At 37.6% G+C, this 13,471-nt stretch overlaps 1 long non-coding RNA gene across 1 annotated transcript; it reads left to right on the forward strand.

Annotated features, from left to right (window-relative positions):
• The first annotated feature begins 459 nt into the window (after window positions 1-459).
• On the forward strand, window positions 460-12,452 carry LOC146763791 (uncharacterized). The gene is made up of 2 exons (XR_014951728.1): window positions 460-6,218; window positions 6,904-12,452. It is a non-coding gene; the product is annotated as an uncharacterized LOC146763791 (long non-coding RNA).
• The last annotated feature ends 1,019 nt before the right edge of the window (window positions 12,453-13,471 follow it).

Consider the following 13,471-nt stretch of genomic DNA (forward strand, 5'->3'; position numbering starts at 1 on the left):
AAACAAAAACAAAACAACAACAACAACAACAACAACAACAACAACAACAACAACAACAAACCTCTTAACAAACATCTGAAAATACGTCTCGCTTTCCTTTTCCCAAAGTTAAATCACCTCCTTCACTGTAAAACACCCAGCAATGTTCAGGAGGCAGGACACGGATGACTGTTGCCTCTTTGGAGACAGCAACACCCTCTGCCTGGACTCGGGGAAATCACGTCCTTTCTGCTTAGCTCCTCGGGCAAGGGGCGACGGCAGCTGGCCTGTGCTGGCACAGCATGTCCCGCTGCAGAGCTGTGGAGCAGCGAGGAGCGGAGGTGCCGGGCAGCGCTCCCAGCTCGGCGCGGCGGCCCCGGAGGGCTCCGGGCGCTCGCCCGGCGCTCGCCGCTCCCCCTGAGCCGGAGGAGAGAGGCAGCCAAAATACTGCCATGCACGGCAAGAGGGGAGCCCCAGCACCGGGACACGTCTCGCAGCAGTAGTGCCCTGTGATAAACGTCGCTAGTACGGGGAAATGGGAACAAAATACCATCTGCCTATCCCATACTGGATGCAGACGGACGTAAATGGTTCTGTTTGGGAGCTGCTTTACCTGCAGCGGGCGAGAGGCACATCTCCCGGCTTAGTACATTTTAATTAATGCTTAAGTGATGAAACATCGTTGCAATAACTCCGAAATTCGTTCCCCCACCCCTCCAGCCCGGTTTGTCTGCATTCAGGCCTGGCTCTGATCCCTTGCTCTGTAAATCCAAGTCAGTGCTAGGCTCTGCTGTTGCGATGGAAATCCTGCATATTCAGCAGGTGGAAAGACCCTGGGCACGACGCTGGCTTGCAGACATCCAGGACTCGCTTTATTAACACGTGTTTAATAAGAAAACTGGACATTTCCCCCCTTGAAAATAAAAATTAAAAAGGAAAAAATCATGTAACATTTGTGACTAATTAAATTCTCACTCTAGTCATGATTAATGTAACAAATAATTACAACTTAGATCTAATATAGATAGAACTAATTGTTCTGCCCACAGTGCATCATGACTAACAATTAAACAGTGCTTCCAAAGCAACTGAGAGCAGATCTTAGGCTAACCTTTTGCCTTCTTGTGCTTTTGCTGCAGAAGGAATACACATGCCTACAGCTTTTGTATTCCTATTCACATCACTGGCAGTGACAGACTCTTCTCTTATTAGATGTTAGACAAGCTTATTCCTTTTAACTTCATGTGTTCCCACTTTGTGAGACTGTAGGGCAAATAAAAAAATAGGGAGACACAAAAAAGAAAAAGCCTGCATCACCTCCAAATCCCTTGAGAGATTCCAGCTTGGAAAGCTCTGTTTCTCTCTTTCTCAGTACAGCTTATTTGAAGATTTTGAGTTTACTCCAACCTGGCAGCTAAAGATTCATCCTTTTTTATTATTATTTTTCCCTATTTTATGTTTCCCTTAGCTGTTTTAATTGAAGGAAGCTGTATTATGAAAATGTACCTTCCATCCCTTTCAAAGCTAATTGTTGTAGAAGCCTGGATTTTTTTTTTTTCATTCAAAGTAGGAACATATCAGATTTATTCAGTACCACATAGATATAATTTTGATCATCTTGTATGGGCCTTGAATCTACACAAAACAGCTCAGAAGGATAAGCTAAAGAGTGGTTGCAAAGTGAAAGAAAAAAAAAAAAGGAAAAACAAGCAGGAAAAAAGATATGAAAAGTAAAGTGGCTTTGAATCCTAATCATTTAAATCTAATGGTTCACCAGCAAAGAGCCTTAATAAGGAAGGCTAAGACTTCGCTTCTTCTTTTTTCTTTTTTGTTTCTGGAAAATAGCAGGAACTGGCTACTCATCTGGATAAAGCTTCCTGCTCTGCCTTGGACATCCTCTTTGAATATAGGGGAGTAATTTAAAAATGTAAGTAGTGATTTGGTTTTGGTTTGCATCATACTTCTGTGTCTGTTAGGTGTTCTGTTTTGTGTTAGCATTTGAATGCTATGAATAGTTGAGATAAAAAATTGTTAGGATTTTGTGCATTACCTATCTATAGACCCTTAATGCTAAAAGAATAGTGATAACAAGATGTTAATAGCAATAAGAAAGAAGTGAATCTAATAACAATAAAATATAAGAACAGAGGATGGTGAGGCACGAGTTGTCATTTCAGTCAAATAGTGATAAGTATTTCATGGGAAGGAAAACTTAGAGGTAAAAAATTAAATCAGTCCAGTGACCTTTCTAGTTCTCAGTTGTAAAGATAATCTCTAAGAGTCTGATGTCCTGTTAAATATTCAAGGATTTTAAGACAAGAAATGCTGATAATCTAAACCAACCAGGAATGAAAACAGTGTGAAAAGTCTAACAGGAATTTACTAGTCGGACCAAATTGTGACAATCACTTCAAGAAAGTGATTGTTACAGATCTGACATGGTTCTGATCATAGAACCATGTCAGATCTGTGCTCTGAGAAGGAAAACTGATAAAAACATTTAGATTATAAAAAATGTAGCTGATACACACCATAACTTAATGAAATGAAAAAATGAACTTATTGAAAACCTGCTGATGTAAACTATTATAGGGCTTTTATTTTATTTTTTTTTTTTTTAACTTGGCTGCAACAAAGAGGCAATTACTTTTCGCAAAAATATTAATTACTGGAAATGATTTGTTCATTCCTGGAAAATAGAGAGAAATTAGTTCTTTAGAATGTGCATCTCTCACTGACTTTCATGGGGCTGTCTGGGTCAAACTTGTCTGTAACAAAATTACTTCCAACTTTAAGCTTTCCCTTCTACCTCTCATGGTTCATTTGAAGGTGTGCACTGATGCATTGCAGTTTTGTAGCAAACTCTAAGGCACTTTCTATGGCACCAGAGTAATATCCTCAGTGGAAACTTACTGAAAGTATTACCACTTGAAGGATGGCCATAAGGCTTTGGAACTTGCTTTTATGAAGTTGATGAACATTCACCGAGGATTAGGCTGTACTCATCAAACAATCTCACTTTTTCTTCAAATAAAGAGAGTGCTGCCATTTCCTCTCTTCTAAATCTAAGTGTTCACAGAAAAAAAAAAAAAAAGTTATAAATGTGCTTTCTTCCTCTCTTGCACTGCTCAAAACACCTTATTTCATTTCTGATTTCAGATTTTTTCTTACTTATTTTCTAAATCTATATGCCCAGCAATATGTTTCATTATGTAAGAAGCTTGAAATAAAGTTGTGGAAATCTTGATGTTTCCAAGGGAATCTGTAGTACAGTGGAATTGATCAAATCAGTGAATAAAAGGGACAGCTTTGCAATTTAGTTATAGAATGACAATATCTGCAGTGTGGGTGATTTTGACTCTCTGGAGCAATTTTCCTGTGCCACTTCACAAGGCTGCTCTGCCCTCTTCCTTTCCCTAGCAGATAGGGAAGAGCCTGGGTTAGATCCCAGCAAGTATAAATCAGCCTTCCTCCAAAATTCATTGGAACAATGCCAGTTTCTAAAAGATAAGTCCTGATCCCACTGACTATTATTTGACAATTAACCCCATCCTCTGTGGAAAATTTCAGCTTAGTCAGTACATGATAACCTGAATTACAGTAAGCAGGCTGTCAGATCTACTACCCTTTGTCTAATATCCAAAAAGATTTATATCTCAAATGAGATACTACAACTTAGTGCACAAACGAAAATCTCTTCTGAAGCAATGCCTCAGGGTATGTAAGCTCTGCAACTGTTTTACTTTGTCATTAAAGCAAAAAAAAAAAAAAAAAGGTCCAGCATGGACTGAGTTTTTGAGTTTTTAGAGTGCCCAGAATATCACCAAATGTCCCTTGATGTAGGAAGCATCATCCATTCTTTACAGTTCATTTCCTATGAACTGAAAATGTGTCCCATTAAGTGTGCTCCCTCTCCTTCATGCAGCTGGGATTCAACACTGAATGTTCCCTGTATACAGCCAGCAAGAAACAGTCTAGTAGTACTGCTTGATCATTTCTGTTGGCTTTTAAAATGGAAATGGGGGACATCTGTACTATTGTATGAGGTTCAAACAAAGCTGTGTAGGAAGCACAGAAAAAGAACCACACAGGTTATGTCATACTCAGCCTTCTCTTGTTTAAAGACACACTGTCACATAGCTCTGAAAACCAAATAAGAGTCTCATTAGAAACATACACAATACAGAAGGGGAAAAAAGAGCCTGCAAATCCTAGGTGTAGCTTATTCATCCAAGAAGCTGCTAGTTGGAAAAGGGGTCAGAATGCCATGAAACACAGAGTCTGCAGATTTATGAGAAAGGGAAAAAAAAAAAAAAAAAAAAGAAGTTTGTTTCTGCAAACCTGGTTAGACAAGTTAGAAGAGCCTCTAGGGAGTTCCAGGTTGCCTGTCCAGCATCTACAGAACAAATAACTGACATTTTTCCCTGACCTTACCAGCATTACAGGCTATTCTAACAAGGCTAAAGCTGGGAAAAAGGAAAAAGTCTCTAATGTATTAAGTACAAACATGCTAAATTCAACATCAAGAATGCAAGTCTATTTACAATGTGCCTCAGAGACTCAAGGAACATCAAAATGAACATGAATATGTAGATTATTTTGACTTTGAGAAAGATGTGGACAATGTAAGAAAAAAAATCCCATTTGCCATTAATATTTACATTATTCTATACATTCTCTAGAGGTAAAACAGAATCAAGTAAGAAAAAAACAGAAAGAAAAAAGAATGTAAAGCTTTGGCAGGGGAAAAAACACTTGTGAGGATATCAAAGTGCTTACATAGCAATACAACTTCTGAAAAATAATGAAAACAATAACACCAATGAAATGTGAACAGTGTGAAGCTCACATCTAACATTTGAAGTCAGATGTAAAAGGACAAAGACTGTTGGTAGTATGAAGATGCATGAAAGAACCCATGCATGACAATAAATACAAAGATGACAAGAGCAAATTATGAAAAACAATGCTGAGATTCCTAAAAAGAACAGGGAATGAAAATTAAGTTTTATGCTTTCTATTGTAAAATGAAGGGTGGAAGAATAGAAACAATATTTAAGCATGGAAAAATAAAACATCTCAAAGCAAAGCCAGCTAAACTAGCATTGACTGATAAAAGAGATGGAAGAGTTCTTTGTATTCTTTATTTGTGGCCACGATTTTCTAGTCATTGTATAAATAATTAGACTTTATTAAAAGAGGTAGGTGGATAATTTCTCTGTACTCTTTGCAAACTATCATTTCATGTGTTTAGCTACACAGGAATTTTCCTAAGAAAAAGCATTTCAGGTATGAAAAAATTAGAAATTACTACAGTTCAGGTAACCCTTTCAAATGCAATTTTAACTTTGCCTCCTAATGTGTTATTAACCTTAGGTGTTGTGACACAGCCTTGGATTAAAAAATCATGCACATAATTTTTGCCCTGATTCCTCCCCTCAGCAACCCCATTCTTTTTAGTGGATGGGGTAAACAATATATTGTTTACCAGGATATTTTCACAGTTTAATTTCTTTTTGGAGCTCATGGTGGATATATATACACACCAAGAAACACACTGCAAAAGGAGAGCTTCAGTCCAGCTAAGTAATTGAATCTGTGGCACCACCAATATAGAAAACTTAATGCTTTAGCATTAAGGACTTTTTTTTAACCGGAAGAATTCTGTCCTATTCCTGCAGGAATAGGTCAGAGTCTTTCTGGTTAAATTTGCAGCAATTCACAAATTTGAGATATTAATTTGAATTTCCTAAGCTACCATCTGACTGGCAGATATGGGTGTCCCACAGACAGACCCAGAGTTCTGTGTGTCACTGACAGAAATACAAGGATCTCATCACTTTCCTGTCTGATACTTTGCTTGCAAACTGCACGTAGAAAAAAAGGATGGGAAGGCTGCATTTTATTAAGTCCTTTCTCCTGAGTAGCTCCTGGGAATGTTATCTCAAGCTGTCACTGATGGCCTGCTCATGTTTTATACTTCACCCCCTCCTCACTCCCCACCCCCCCTTCATAGCATCAGGTGTCCTTGTTCTGTGCTGATTTTCTACACTCCTTTCAGGTGCTGTATATTGGGTTCACATGGCCAGGTTTTGGTAGCAGGGAGGCTACCACAGGCACAGCTGGTTCCTGCGAGAAGCTGCTGGAAGCTTCCCCTGTATCCAGTGCCAGCTGGATCCAGGATGGACCCTGCACTGGCCAAGGCCGAGCCCCTCAGGGATGGTGGTGTCACTTTTGGGGTAAGATATTTAGGAATTGAAGGAAAAAAAAGTTAAAGTGCAACCAAAGAAGAGTGCAGGGTGAGACCATGTGTGAGGAGCAGCCCTGCAGACGGCCAGGGCAGTGCAGAAGGAGGGGCAGGAGCTGCTCCAGGCTCTGGAGCTCAGATTCCCCTGCAGCCCCTGGAGCAGCCCATGGTGAGGCAGCTGTGCCCCTGCAGCCAGGGAGGGCACGGGGGAGCAGAGATCCACCTCAGCCCCTGGGGGAGCCCAGGATGGAGCAGGGGGATGCCTGACAGAGTGCTGTGAACCCATGGGAAACTTGTGCTGGAGCAGGATCCCAGCAGGACCTGTGACACCATGGAGAGAGGAGCTCAGGCTGAAGCAGGATTGCTGCCAGGACTTGTGACCCCATGGAAGACCCATGCTGGAGAAGTTTTGGAAGTATTTTGATTGGAGGATGCTGAGGGAGAGGATAGAGAATTTGGGAGTGAAGTTAAGCCTGGGAAATGGAAAGGATGGGGGAAGGTGTCTTGAGATTTGGCAGGTTTTTTCTCATTACCCTACTCGGATTTTTTGGGTAAGAAATTAAAGTGTTTTCCCCAAGCTGTGTATGTTTTTCTCATGTTGGCAACTGGTGAGTGACCTCTCCCTGCCCTTATCTCATCCCACAAGCGTTGCATTATATTTTCTCTTCTCTCTTCAGCTGAGGAGGAGAACTGTTTGGCACCTGTCATCCAGCCAGGCTGAATCCACTACAGATGCCTAAATCCTGACTCTTCAATCAGTTGATCTATAATCACTCTCTGACTTCAACTATAAGACATAGAAACCCAAGCGGATAAACCACAGAAAGATGAATTGAACAAAGAAAGGAGTAATATTAAAGGAAAAACAATATGTTTCTTTGTTGGGGTTGTTTTCAAGAATATTCTCTGTTCTTTGACAAACTTTAGCAAAAAACATGAAAATTTTGGTAAAGCTATGTACCGTGGCAAATAGGTTTATTAAAATGTAATGCAGTTGTTCCACAAAAATAATAATAATTTTTAAAAAGTAAAAAAAAAAAATGTTTCTTCTAACTTTGTCTGCAGACATTTCTCAGTGTAGTAAAAATACTCAGACATTGTTTGAATGAACAATATTCTCTAGGGCTAGAAAATTTCTCAAATCTGGAAGCTGTGGCATAAATGCCCTTTGACACTAGGTAATGACAGGTTAACACTGTCATTTCTTACTCTGCTATCACAGTAAATTAACCATTTACTGAAGAGAAAGAAAGAGAAAATTTTGATTCTGAGTCTTTCTTATTCTCACACAAGGAATATTAATAAAGTAACTCTGTAGGGATGCATTTAAATTGCCAAATATTTTCAGTTTCTGCATTTGCTCCTTGTTCCTTAATTATTGTCATGTTAGTTTGCTAACAGGCTCTTTCTCCAGGACTAAGCCAATAATTTTCCTTTGGAGTGAAATCCTGATATAGTTCTGGGGACGACTCATGCCTGTGGGCAGGAGGTGTGAGGCTGTGCCATGCATCCCGTTCCCCATTTGCACAGGTGTTGCACAGGTGTTGCAGTCCCTATTGCATCATCGCTTGCACCATTAAGAGCTCCTCATGTCCCTCACAAGTCAGAAATGTGATGTAGACCCTTGACCTTATCATATCAGGTACTCAAATCTGTCACTCACATGAGCACAGCACTCATGTTGTTTCAGGCACTTTAGATCTTAAAAATTAAAGTTAGAATGAAGAAAATAATAAAAAAAGAAAAAAAAAAGGCAAAGAAAAATTCTTAAGAAAGTCAAACTAGATTCTAAGAAGCAAGAAAACTGATGCTTTAGTAGAAGAGACTTGTATAGAGAAATGTTTTCTGCACTTTTTGGTCTGTACGTATGGATAGGCACCTTTAGCATTGTAGCTATACCCTTAAATCTTTCAAACTGCTTTTCTCATGCTGAATTCTCTGAGCAGGTAGACTGAATTCAGTTCTCAGTGTAAACTAGAGCAGGCTCACTTGGAAATTTTTGAAAGCATGGCTCCTGTTAGTTATGTATTTGTAAATTATAAGATATTTTTTTCACAGCAGCCAAAAAAACTGTCTAGCTTAAACCCAGACCATCTGATAGGTCAAACATTCTCTTGTCTTTAAAACTAAACTACCCAAATGAACTGTCATCCTTGGGTAAAAAACATGGGACCAGAAGATCAGAAAAGGTTCATGTTCCTGGGCCAAATATGGGAAACCCATAGAAGTTACAAGGCCAATATATTGTTCTTGGGAAATATCAGCAAGGGCTTCCTGATTGATTTCAGCTGTCAGATTCATGATGCCTGGGACTCGGACTGCACGTGCCTTTCTCAAAAATATTAGAACTGATCAGGTGGGAGATGTATCTCATCCCTTGGCAGGGCCGCTGAACAAATTGCTATCACATAGAGAGAACACAAAAAGAAAAGAAAAAAAAAAAACAACAAAAAAAAACCAAACAAACAAACAAAACAACCAAGTCTGAAAATTGAGCTGATGTGGTCCACAGTCTTGGGAATTTAAGATATAGATAGGATTGAATTTAACTAATCTAAGAAATATTAAAAGTGACACATACAGGGATGTGGCACAAATACTAAAAGGCCTATCAACCTGAATATTCTCTTTGGGTGCTTAGAGGATAGCCAGGTCCTGGGCTGGATGAATTTCTCTGTGCAGATACATCAATCTTAGCATTAATGTAAAAAAATGTAGTGTAAGTAAGTTCCTGAGTTCAGTGCCTCAACTAAGTAACTTAAACTGCAGACTCTAATTGATTCCTAAATTTCTATATTACTAAACATGGACATAAAGATATCATGGATCAGGCCTTATTAGAATTATAAAAGCCTCAGTAAAGAAATTTCAATAAAGCAATGTTAATATATATATATTTTAATTAAGACACAGGACCTGATATTCTTCTTCCTAACCATGGCAGCTTGAAACACATTTTGAATTTTTTTTCATTTGTTTGGTTTAGTTACAATTGAATTTGCATATAATCATATCACTCTACGAGTCTTTAAAAATGTAAACACAACCAATGAAATCTCATTACTTATATCAAAAAATGAAGAATTGGCAGCATAGTAGCAAACATTAGATAAATGTGAATATTCAGAATTCTCACTAGGTGCACAAGTACATACAAAATAGCTTTTAGGAGTATAATTTATGTGTGGAAGTACCCATTTGTCATATATAACCATCAGGCAGGAGGAATATAAAAATACCTTTTTGTGAGATGCATATTTCATATTTCAAAACAATTTTACACTCTTTGTTTGTTTATTTGTTTTACCTTTGTTGACAATATCACCTCTTTTTGAAGAGCCTTCAGTGCAAAGTGATGATCCAGCCTGGGCTGTTTTTTGGAGAGAGAGAAAGTTAATGAGACCTGTTTTCTAAATCTTTGTGACTCAAAACTTTAACTAAAATTAAAAAGGACTGGAATTTGCATCACTTGAAGAACAAAAAGCAGACTACCTGAAGGAGAAAGAAGAAAAACTGGTTTGTAAAACAAACTAATGAGAAGCTTTTATGGATTAGGCACAATGGTCAAAGGAATGGAGTTATGTGGTGAACAGATATTAAAGACTTGTGGTCTTACAAAGCACCTCTCATTTTGAAATAGTTTAATGAACAGTGGATATCTAGGACATTGAAAGCATGATCCTGTAAGTCTTTAAGCATGTCCTTAAGTGTACATGTCAGAGTAACACCGTGAGATTTAATAGGAGGGTTCAATGTGCACATGCTGGACATGGTGATTCAGCCCTGACCCTCAGTCCTATTTCATGTCAGATGCTTTCCCAAAACTGTGTCTCTTTTCTTCCTGGCCAAATAGTTGCTGGCTGCATCTCTCTCTCATGATTCCTTCAGTGTGTTAGGGATCAGGATGTGATGAATAGTCACCTATAGCACTGTTTATGAAATAGCAGCTCAAGATATCATCGTCCAGCATGCAAGTCATTTCCTGTTTCCCTGCCTTTTAGTAGCAGTCCTCTGGCAGATAGGAAAGACAGTATATGTTTGAATATCAGAGATCCAAGCCAAAATATTTCTCCATGAAGCAACTGAATGACTGGAAGACAAAGATAATTTTCTTATTAATACTAACAGTTTAGCTCAAAGTACTTGCACATCTCCAGTATGCACTCAGTTTATTGAATTTTTTTTATGCTTTCTGACATGTGGTTATTTAATCTTCTGCCAACACCATCTACCAAACAGATTCTTCCCTGCTATGCCCATGAAGCTTTTGTATTATTGATGTTTTCACAGTGAACAGTGTATGTGTGTCAAATTATAGCTATTGATCTTCATTTTTTCCTAATGTGTGTAGTTGTTTAGATAGTATTATAGTTTGTCTGATTGTGGTAAAAGAAGGAGAGTAAAGAAGGAAAAAATCTTGCCATTTTTATTCCATTTATAAATTTCACTGTTGAAGGTAAACTGTTTATTTGCATTGAAAATATACTGAAAATAAATATTTCTTTAGATAGGAGTTATCTTCTTTTTCTTCTTAGTAATAGGGCATGCAATCTTAAAGGAAAAAATAAAAATAAACCGAACAAAAAGAGCATCTTTTATTTTTCTCTTAATCTTTTTACAACTGTTTTTTTGGTAACAATTCCTTTTGTCTTGGATGTTTTTGTTCAAGAAATCCCAATAAAATTCCATCTTTTAAATTAATATTGTCAACCAATTAACAAATAAAATTAAATACAAACCCCCTATATTCTTCATGAGCGATGCTATCAGTATAGGGAGGAGCAACTATTTTTCTACCAGTTTAGTCTTCTCTCTCCCATTTTGCAGCTATTAGGTTTCTTCTGTAACTTATGGTTAGAAAGAAACTATTGTGGGTAACTCGATGCAATAGTTAGAATAGTAGACTGGGATCTAGGGGATATAGCATTGTTTTTCTACTTTTGAAATTATCTGATGTGCCAGCTCCAACAAGACTTATCAGCCTTCTTCATATCCATTTATATTCTTGTTTTGTATTTGCCTTCCATGTTCAAAATTGTACAGGCTTGGCTTTCTTTTGATGAAGCACATGAAAGTTCATGGAAGACAAAGCAATAATAAAACTTATAATATTGTTTAATGCATCCCAGGAATATCTTAGTACTATCCAGGACTAAAAAATATCTTTTGTAACCACCTGTGAGATCAGGTGATTCACCCTATAAGAAGGGGATACCTGCTTACATAGGATTTTTGTCCCTTTTCCTAATGAAACCCGTTTTTCTTACTGTTTCTGAAAGCCAGGTGTCTAAACAAACCCTGAGAAAATTACTAATTTTGTTTTTGGTAACTTCATTTAAAAACATGAAATGTTTTTGGACAGCTAGTAGAAGAGATCTGATTTCCCCCAGATTAAAAATCATCCAAGAGACTCCTGCTCTTTATGGCCTTTATACTACTGAACTATAGCAGGGGAACCAATTAATGACAGTTGGATTTAGGGCTTGAAAGATTTTAATTGTCTTCTAGGAGCTGTACTGAGATAATTCTCAAGCTAACTTTCATTTTTTCAAAAGCTCCAAACCAATCTAATGTAAAAGTTAGGAACAAAACCTGGCTGAGTTTGGGAATAAAATCTGATTTCTAATGTGTGATACACTGGATTTCATAAAGAGAAATTACTGAAGATTGTATGAAAATAGAAGCCTGTGTGTTCTTTGTGATACTGCCGAGAAGATTTCCACAGCCTCAGCATTCTACTTCATCCAAAATCCATGATGGAAATTATTAAACTTGGTGCAAGAAAGAATTTCATTTTATTTTGCCAGTGTTGGCTGAGATGATCACTCATGAACTGACATCATATGACAAGATGCTTTCAGCAAATAAATACACATTGCTCAGATAGCATTTTGAATACCTTCCTGATGAAAGCAAAATGATGAAACCAAAGGACTATGTAGATATCAAAGACCTGCAGAACAGAGAGAGCAGGTTTGAACTTCAGCAGTACAAAACAACCTTAATGACAAGGAGTAGCAGCACATGTCCAATATCCTCTAACACAAAACTTCAAGTGCAGCACAATCCAATCTAGGCCTAAACTCACAAAGAGAAGAGAAATAATAACTTTTGCTTGAAGCTGTTTCCCCTCTGACTCCGTTTTGCCACTTACCTTTGCTACAGGTTCTTAAAGGAGCTCTGCTCATGGATTTTTGATTTTTTTTTTTTTTTTTTTTTTTTTTTTTGTTAAGTAAAAAGGCATTGAACTCAGAGAGCTTCAGTCTGGACATAATAATTTTCTTATGCAATGATAAAGATGCTTTTTTGTGGCTGTTACTTTCTGCATTTCCTTTGGTTTTTTAGTTGTTGAGGTAACACATCCTCTATAAAATATAATCTGTTACAGGAACTGGATTTCTATACACTTATTTCTTCTATCAGTCATGGAAGTGGGTGCAAACAATCTTCCTAATAAATTAATTCCTTAAAAAACCAAAAACAAACAAAAAAACAAACAAACTAAAAAAAACCCAGCAAAACCAAAACAAAACAAAGCAAACCCCAAACCAAACCAAAAAAAGCCCAAAAAACAAACACCACCCCCCATCAAAAAACAGAGAAAAAAGAAATCCCTCTTCTCAAGTTAGAGTGAATTATTATTAACCAGTGAGAATACAAATTCCTTTAAACAAGTAGAGTTGCCTTTATTTCCAAGCAATAAACAAGCACATATTCAAATCAGAATTATCTAGTATGGAAGTTCATTGAGTTTATCTAAAGACAACACAAAATCTTAGCAGTTGCTTTAAAGAAAATCTTCCCTATTTACCTGTGGCAAAGTTATGCTGTCAACTTCTCACCTTCTGTCCACACATGAAAATCTATGTGCCTGGAAAAGATGTGAGAAATAGATCCTGAAAGTACCAAAACCTGCAAAAACATGGAAAAAAAATAAACTTGAAATGCAATGATTACATTTTGCTTTGATCCTCCTTCATGCCTTGTACTGCTCCTGCTCAAATCAGATGACATTTTCTAAAGGACTGAGGTCTAACTGCACCTTTTCCCTGATTTTTTTCAATTTTTTCCCTTTTTTCACTTTTCCCTTTTCCCTTTCCCTTCCCTCCTCTTAATATCTCAGCCTGAAGCAAGGTCACAATGAGAAGAGAAATTGTTTAGGAGCCAAATATCTGCCACCAGGTAAAAAGGACTGTTTTTCTTTGGAGATAACAAATTGATGGCATATAAGAAGGGTGCACAAGT

This window comes from Lonchura striata, chromosome Z, assembly GCF_050655825.1.
Source record: "Lonchura striata isolate lonStrDom1 chromosome Z, ASM5065582v1, whole genome shotgun sequence".
Lineage (NCBI taxonomy): Eukaryota > Metazoa > Chordata > Aves > Passeriformes > Estrildidae > Lonchura > Lonchura striata.